The sequence below is a fragment of the Chelonoidis abingdonii genome, chromosome 2 (genome assembly GCF_003597395.2).
Source record: "Chelonoidis abingdonii isolate Lonesome George chromosome 2, CheloAbing_2.0, whole genome shotgun sequence".
Classification (NCBI taxonomy): Eukaryota; Metazoa; Chordata; order Testudines; family Testudinidae; genus Chelonoidis; species Chelonoidis abingdonii.
This window is the reverse complement of record NC_133770.1, coordinates 5767618-5775473: the sequence shown is the minus strand read 5'-3', so window position 1 is coordinate 5775473 and position 7856 is coordinate 5767618.

Genomic DNA, 7856 nt, shown 5'->3' with positions numbered 1-7856 from the left:
GTGTCCCAGGTCACTGGATGGGGGCTCGAGCCGGTTATGCCTTGTGTTATTGAAATGGAACCCCTGGATACTGAACCTGGCCCTTGTTGCTGCCAACTCAGAGGGGCAGAAGGGTTACATTATTATTATGCAGGAGTGTGTTGGTGGTTGCCAGTGTCAGATCTATGAGCAATCACAGATCTCCTTGAAGCTGATGGGCGGGCTAGCCACCTTTTTCATCCAGTCTAAATGGAAGAAGCAATTCAGCTCCCTTAATGGAGTAAGAGAGCTGAAGCAATAGAAGCCATCACTCAAGCAATGGACCACACTGGAAGGCCTGAGCAAGAACTAATTCAGGGAGAATAAGAAAGGCTTCCCTGGGACTGACTGCAAATGCAGAGGCTGGGCAACAGCTAAGCAGAGTGATCAGAGAGCTGGTAGGTACTTTCTGGTAGATACGGGATTTGCTTGGGATTTTTAAGCAACGCTAATTGCTTCCCCATGCTAGTCAGCCCAACAGTGCCCTCCAATTCTCTCCCGGCCCCCACTTTCCTAAGCCCACTTCCGCTCCGAGAGCCCTAGAGTAGAAAGGAGGAGTTCAAGGAAATGCCTTCTGAATAGCAAAAAACCACCAAAACTTAGTGAACAGCCTCTGACGGCACCACTCGGCGAGGGGGCAGCTGCTTGGCTCTGGCTGAGCTTACAGTGTCCCATGATACAGAGGGGAAATGAGACTATGGCTTCATTTAAACCCAGTGCCTTCTCCATCTCCTCAGTAACACACCAGGCCAATCTCAGCCCTGTGTTAAGGGGATGTGGTTTCTAAAGGCATGCAAGCTGCAGCCTGTCTTCCCAGCCCGCGAAGGATGCACCACTGTGCCCAGCATGTTCCAGGCCCTTCTTCCACGGCAACTTTCTGATTGGCTCAAACAAAAACTCACATGGGACCCATAGGCCTCCTTCCCTCTCTCTGCTCCATGGCTAATCGCAGGAGCCAAGCTCCCTGCTGTGGCTCTTCTCCCAGTCTGGTTCTCCACAGGCTGGATCCCCCTTCCCAGCCTTGCTCCAGGCCATCACCCTGTGGCCTGGCCTCCTTCAGAGCCTCCCATCTCTCCTGCCACCCTCTCCCTTCCAGGCCAGTTGCAGGAGCCAATCTCCCTCCTGCAGCTCTCCTTCCCCAGCTGAGCTCTCTCATCCTGGTAAGGAAATCCCCTCACTCCTTCCCAGTTGGGTCTGATAACTGATCCTGTGCCCGGTCACCCAGGATCAGCTGCGGGGGCACTGACCTGTCACAGACGTGGCTTCCTGTGACAGGAGTCCTGCCCACTTACCTCAGGACTGAATTTGGCTCCCTTGACTCTGGCTCTTTTCCTCTGATTCTGTTACTCCTCCTCTCCTCCCACTTGTCCTTCTAGCCTCCTGGATACTTAGGACCCTACCTGCCCTCACTCACACCAGTTTGGCCCCAGTGTGTAATTCTGCTGACTTCCAGTTGACATCATGTAAGTGAGAGGAAAACCGGGCCCTAGTTTCTGCTCAGTCTGCCTTCTCTCCGCTCTGGACCCACCCAGCAAGAGACCATTGCTCTGTGCTCTCTTCCCTCCCTTCGCTTTCCCCAGCTTGAGTATGCTAGATACAGGGCACTCTGAGTTCAGCAAAGTCTGTGCAGTGGTCACAGAAACTATCATGCCAGATATTCATAGTGATCCCTGGGCACTGGGGGCTGGATTCTGATCCCATGTGGGCCTAGGAGAGAACTTGGCATGAGGCCACCTAGACAATAAGATTCCAGGATTGTCACTTGAGTGTCTGTTGAGTCAACGTCAAAGGATGGGAACAGCTACGAGCCTTTTTGGTTTAAAATAGCACCAGGTTCAATCAGCACTGGAATTTGCTGTCTGGTGCCCTCCAGTTTTTAAATTCTCAGCTATTTTCCATGTTTTACGTGTTACGAATTACACCCGTATGGCAGCACATGGGCTTTCACCTAGTAGAAATAGTGATTTTTTGTAACTTCTGGAAGTGAAACACGAAGAGCAGAATTTCTAAATACAATAGCCCAGCACAGAACTGAAGGTCAGGGCAATTACTTCAGTGAGAGTTAGACGCCTAGGTGCTTTCCAAAATCCCTCTAGGCATCCGTCTGCATTTTAAGGTACCTAACTACATTTAAAACTCTCACTTTACATGACCTCATGCTCTTTTCTGGCCTTAAAATTTACTAGCTCTGCAGTGCTACTGACAGGATGCAGACTCTGACCGTGAGAGGATTTGGTAACCATGCAAGTTATCCATGGACGTTAACAAAGTTTCGCTCCTGATATTGCAACAAATGAGAGTTTTGGTCACCCGAAAGGGAGACAAAGAAAAGTTTAGGCAATAGCAGTTCAACGAGCAAAGCTCTTTCAATGAATTTGCACAACTGACTTCTACTTTGTGCTTCTCCAAAAATGCCCCCACCCCCAAATGTAATATTTGGAGAACAAACCCGCAACTGAAAGAAAAACTATGTGTAGCTGAAAGCAGGGAATAACTCTGGATTCAGAGATTCTGAGCTTGTAGGGCCAGAGTGGGCTGCTGATCATCTAGACTAGTCTTCTATGTAACATACGCCATGGGATTTCTCTGAAGAGATATCGAGGGATAATGGGAATGAAACGCTCGGGTAGAGCACAATGTCTATTACCCAAGCCACCACCTCATCCACTGCTCAGCCACCTCACATGAATGGAGTAATTTGCTCTTTAATCTAAAAGAAGGATATTCTGCTATCAGCATTGACAGCAGGGTAAAACCAGTGACCTTAGGAGTGCAGATGTGCCAAGAAAACAAAAAATCACGGTGCAGTCATGATAAATTTAAGAAACGTCATGAGTTTAGTGACAGTCTTGTGATTTTTTTTGATAAAAAAATACTCTGACAAACGGGGGGCACCAACCACCCTCCACAGCCCCCTTCGCTCTGCCCCACAACCCTAGTTCCCATCCATGCTGGGAGGAGACATGGGAACGGTGCTGAAGGCAAGCTCATCCCGCACTCAACCTGGGCATCAGCCCACTCCAGGCATTGTAACCTGGCGTACTGGGTTGCAGTGCTGGCAGGTTTGGAGGGGCAGCTGAGCCAAGCCTGAGAGGCACTGCAATCCTGCATGCCAGGTCACAACTCCTGGAGAGGGCCACTGGACCCAGCCCCGGGGAAAAGAGCTGCAGGAACTGCCACTGCAGAGTGAGTCACAGATAAAAAAAAAAGATTCCTGGACAAACAGGAAAGTGACACTTTCCAGGACTTTCTCCACCACCACAACAAACCTTGAGCCCAAGCCGTCCTCAGTGGAGCTATTCTCATGTGAACACTCAACAGTGACCGCAAAGCGGGGATACGGTTATTTGGGTCTGGTAGGAGGTGAAATTTCCCTCTCCCCCAAGACACGCTCACTCTCTTTCAGTGCGAAGATTCTAAAATGTTGGAGTCTGTTTATTATTGGGAGTGGGGTGGGCTAAATATCTAATTAGCAGCAATAATTAATTAATTATATGGGAAAGTCCACTGCCACCTCCACTTTGAAATCAAGCAATTCACTTATTTAGAGGTCATTATTAGCTGCCATTATTACTACTTGTTTTCATAGATTTATAGATTCCAAGGCCAGAAGGGACAACGAGATCATCTAATCTGCCCTCCTGTATAACACACGCCTGAGAATTTCACCCCATTTCCCCTGTATTGAGCCCAGTAACTTGTGTTTGACTAAAGCCTCATCCAGGAAGGCATCCAGGCTGGATCTGGAGACATCAAGAGATGGAGAATCCACCCCTTCCCTTTGTTTGTTGGAAGAGGGAAGAAATGAAGTGTTATCCCCATTTTACAGAGGGGAAACTGAGGCATAGAGCAACTAAGTGACATTCTCAAGGTCACACAAGGAGTCTGTACCAGGGATTGGACCCAGGTCGTCTGATCCACTGCCTTAGCCACACACCCCCACCCCCAAGTTTCCTTCAGTTTCTCTTTGCTGTAAAGACCCCACATTGCACTGACCAGAAGGACACTGCTCCTTCCCAGCGTCCCCCCTTTCGGTCAGGTATAAACGCTGGGTTTGGACAGAGAATGAATAAAGCTGCTTTCCCTTCCAGGAACCAGGAAAACATGGGTGCTTGGGGCAGCAGCAAGTATTCTGTGTGGTCAGAGAAGCAGCCAGTTTCAGAGAACCAAGGTCCCCCTCCACCAAACGCCGAAAAACAGCTCTTTACCTAGGAGAAGCCTCTTCCATTCACTGCACACACCCCTTCTACAACTTGCTTCACATTCCTCCTCCTATTTGTCTCTCGCTGGAAGAGCTTTTTAAAGGTCCCAGGTAGTCCCAGGTCTCCATGATTAACTCCAGGTCACCTCTTTCAGCTCATAGGAAAGGGGGCTTGAACCATTCTAAGACCGACGCACAAGCCTCCAAGAACTGTCAGGTCACGGACGCTGCGTCCTAATGCAATCCTGGGATGCATAAACAGGGGAATCTCGAATAGTAGAGAGATTATTTTGTCTCTGTGTTTGGCACTGGTGTGACCCACAGCTGGAATCCTGTGTCAAATTCTGGGGTGCACAATTCAAGAAGGATGTTGATAAATTAGGGAGGGTTCAGAGAAGAGCCCCGAGAATGATTAGAGGGTTAGAAAACCTGCCTTATAGCAATAGGTGCAAGGAGCTCCATCTATTTAGCTTAACAAAAAGGAAGTTTAGGGGTGACTTCATTCCAAGCTATAAGTACCTACATGGGGAACAAATATTTAATAACTGTCTGCTAGACTGAAGAGAAAGAGATGTCACGTTATCCAGATGAAGTTAGACAAATTCAGACTGGAAGTAAGGCAAGAATTTTTCAGAGTGAGAGTAAATAACCATTGGAACAATTTACCAAGGGTCATGGTAGATTCTGCATCCCTGACCATTTTTAAATCAATGTAAGAACATAAGAATGGCCATCCTGGGTCCATCTAGCCCAGTATCCTGTATTCCGACAGTGGCCAGTGCCAGGTGCTTCAGAGGGAATGAACAGAATATTTCAAGTGATTCATCCCCTGTTGTCCAGTCCCAGCTTCTGGCAGTTGGAGGCTTAGGGACACCTGGAACATGGAGTTGTCTCCCTGACCATCCTGGCTACTAGCCATCGATGGACCTATCCTCCATGAACTGATCTAATTCTTTTTGTAACCCAGTTATACTTCTAAGTATCTCCATGCATCTGAAGAAGTGGGGTTTTTTAGAGACAAAAGCTGATGCCCAATAAATCTGTTAGTCTTCACGGTGCCACCGACTCCTTGTTGTTTTTGTAGTTATACTTTTGGCCTTCACAACATCTCTTGGCAATGAGTTCCACAGGTTAACTGCACACTGTGTGAAGAAATACCTAGTTTTAAACCTGCTGCCTATTGATCACTGTGTTACGTACAGGAGTAAATAACAGTTCCTTATTCTCTTTCAGCATCCCAAGACTGGATGTAATGCTAAGAGCTCTGCTCTGGGAATTATTTGGGCAAAGGTCTGTGGCCTGGGCTATACAGGAGGTCAGACTAGATGATCACACTGGTCCCTTCTGGCCCTAGAATCTCTGAAAGGGTCTGGCAAGGGTGAGCTGCTATCAGAGCCTTTCCCTGCAGGAAGGACCCTACACTACTGAAAATAGCAGTGTAGACATGGGAGGAACTGCTTGGGCACGTCGAGAGCCATGTAGGGCAGTAGTTCTCAACCAGGGATATGGGGCCCCCTAGGAGGCCTCAAGCCGGTTTCAGGGCGGGGGCCTGCAAGCAGCATTAGACTCGCTGGGGCCCGGGGCAGAAAGCCGAAGCCCCACGGCATGCGGCTGAAGCCTAGGTGCATGAACCCCGCCACCCGGGGCTGAAGCCAAAGCCTAAGCAATGTAGCTTTGTGGGGGGCCCCTGTGGTGTGGGGCCCCAGGCAACTGCCCTGCTTGTTAACCCTTAACGCCGGCCCTGGCTTTTATCTGCAGAAAATCAGTTATTGCAGCACAGGTAGGCCATGGAGTTTTTATAGCATGTTTTGGGGGCCTCAGAAAGAAGAAGGTTGAGAACCCTGATGTAGAGTACGTACCCTAAGGATTCGGCTTCTCGTTACTCTACTCACCTAAGACGTGTCTCACTATCTACACTGCTATTTATAGCCGTGCGAGGGTGACACGCAGTGTATGCATTCTACACGCCGCCATGACGTGTGTGCAGTGTAGATGTACCCCTAGGGCACGGAGGCCTGTGCTTGCTTGCATAGGCAGGCAGGATTCCTATATCATGCTGTGCACAGAGGGATGGCAAGATGTCCTCCAGGACACATCCCCTAAGCCCTCTGTGCTCCTTGCACAGGTTCGAAGGGGAAAGGGGGAAGATTTAGTCCAGGCTGCACTTTGCACCAGTGCACACTATTGGCCAAAAGCCCTTTCATAAAACAAAATAGGTCAAAACTTGAAAAGGAGGCAATGACGTGATGTCAGAAAGCAAACTGCAGCGTAGAGATGCTGACACACAGAGGCCGTGGTTCTCTGCTCATTTATAGCAACATAGGAATTGCCACATGGGCTCAAACCAATGAACCATCTCTGGCATCTTGGCTAAGGCAGTGCCAGACGTTACAGAGAGAGGTACAAGAATGAGCAATTATGGAATAAACTGGCCAGAAGGGAATTTTCTTCTTGAACTTATACACCACTTTCTCCCCAGACCCCAAGAGCGTTAACTCCTGATTCACACCAGCACAAGCGAGAGGAGAATCGAGTGCAGAAGGGGTTTAACTTTGCAACCTCGGATGGGGGTCGGGGCATGCAAGGAAAATGGACTGAGCGAGCCGAGATGGAAAGAGCAGCAGCATAGGGTTTTTAGAAGAAGTATTGAAAGGAGCCAGATTACAAAAGTCTGAGGGCCGTTACCAGTAGGGTGGTCAACAGTTAGTCTAGTGTTTTTACACAACCACTCATCTGCAATAGTGTTGCAAGGTTATTTCTAAAGCAATCGGTTGTCAATATAATTACAGGACGGCAAAAGAAGGAACAGAGAGGAATTCTAGTCAACTGCCAAATAAACAGAGGGAAAACCAGACCAACTTCTTTCATTAGCTCAACTGACACTAACAAAAGAGAACTCTCCAGAGATGGCAATAGAAAGAGACTATCAACAGACAATGGATAACACATCTGACAAAATCAGAAGCAAACATTGTACTGAACTCAAGCTGGAAACATTAATTTAAGAGAGAAGACCAAAGACATCCAGTGCATTTGTCAGATTCCTTCTTTTCCAACACCACATGCATTACCCTGAGATCGATTCCATTCTGCTCTCATGAATGTTAGCTGCAGTAATGGGAGGTGAAATAGAAGCCAACTGCAGTTAATGACACTGCCCCACATCACAGACTTGGTAATTAAGAGTATGTCTACACAGCAATCAGACACCTGCAGCTGGCCTCTGCCAGCTGACTTGGGCTCGCAGGGCTCTGGCTAGGGGTCTGCTTCACTGCTGTCAGCTTCTGGCCTGGGGCCAGAGCCCTGGTTCGAGGACTCTGGCAAATAAACTGTCAAAAAATGTCACCCAGTTCTATTCCCAACACTGTAGCAGATAAGCACTGAGTGTCTAAGACAATATTTGGTACCAAAACTATGAATTAAGTCTTCTGTAGCAGACACCAGCAAAATCTGCGTTATTTAAACTCCAAAAGAGACATGAGCCAGCTGCGAAACTCGGATCCAGGCCATTAAAACAAACAGGAAACAAAATAAAATGCCATTGATGTTTAGGACAGAAAGAGGGCATCTGATAGAAAGCAAGAGGATGGTAACAGAATATGCCATTAGTTACTCCAAAGCAGTATTTGTTGCCCTG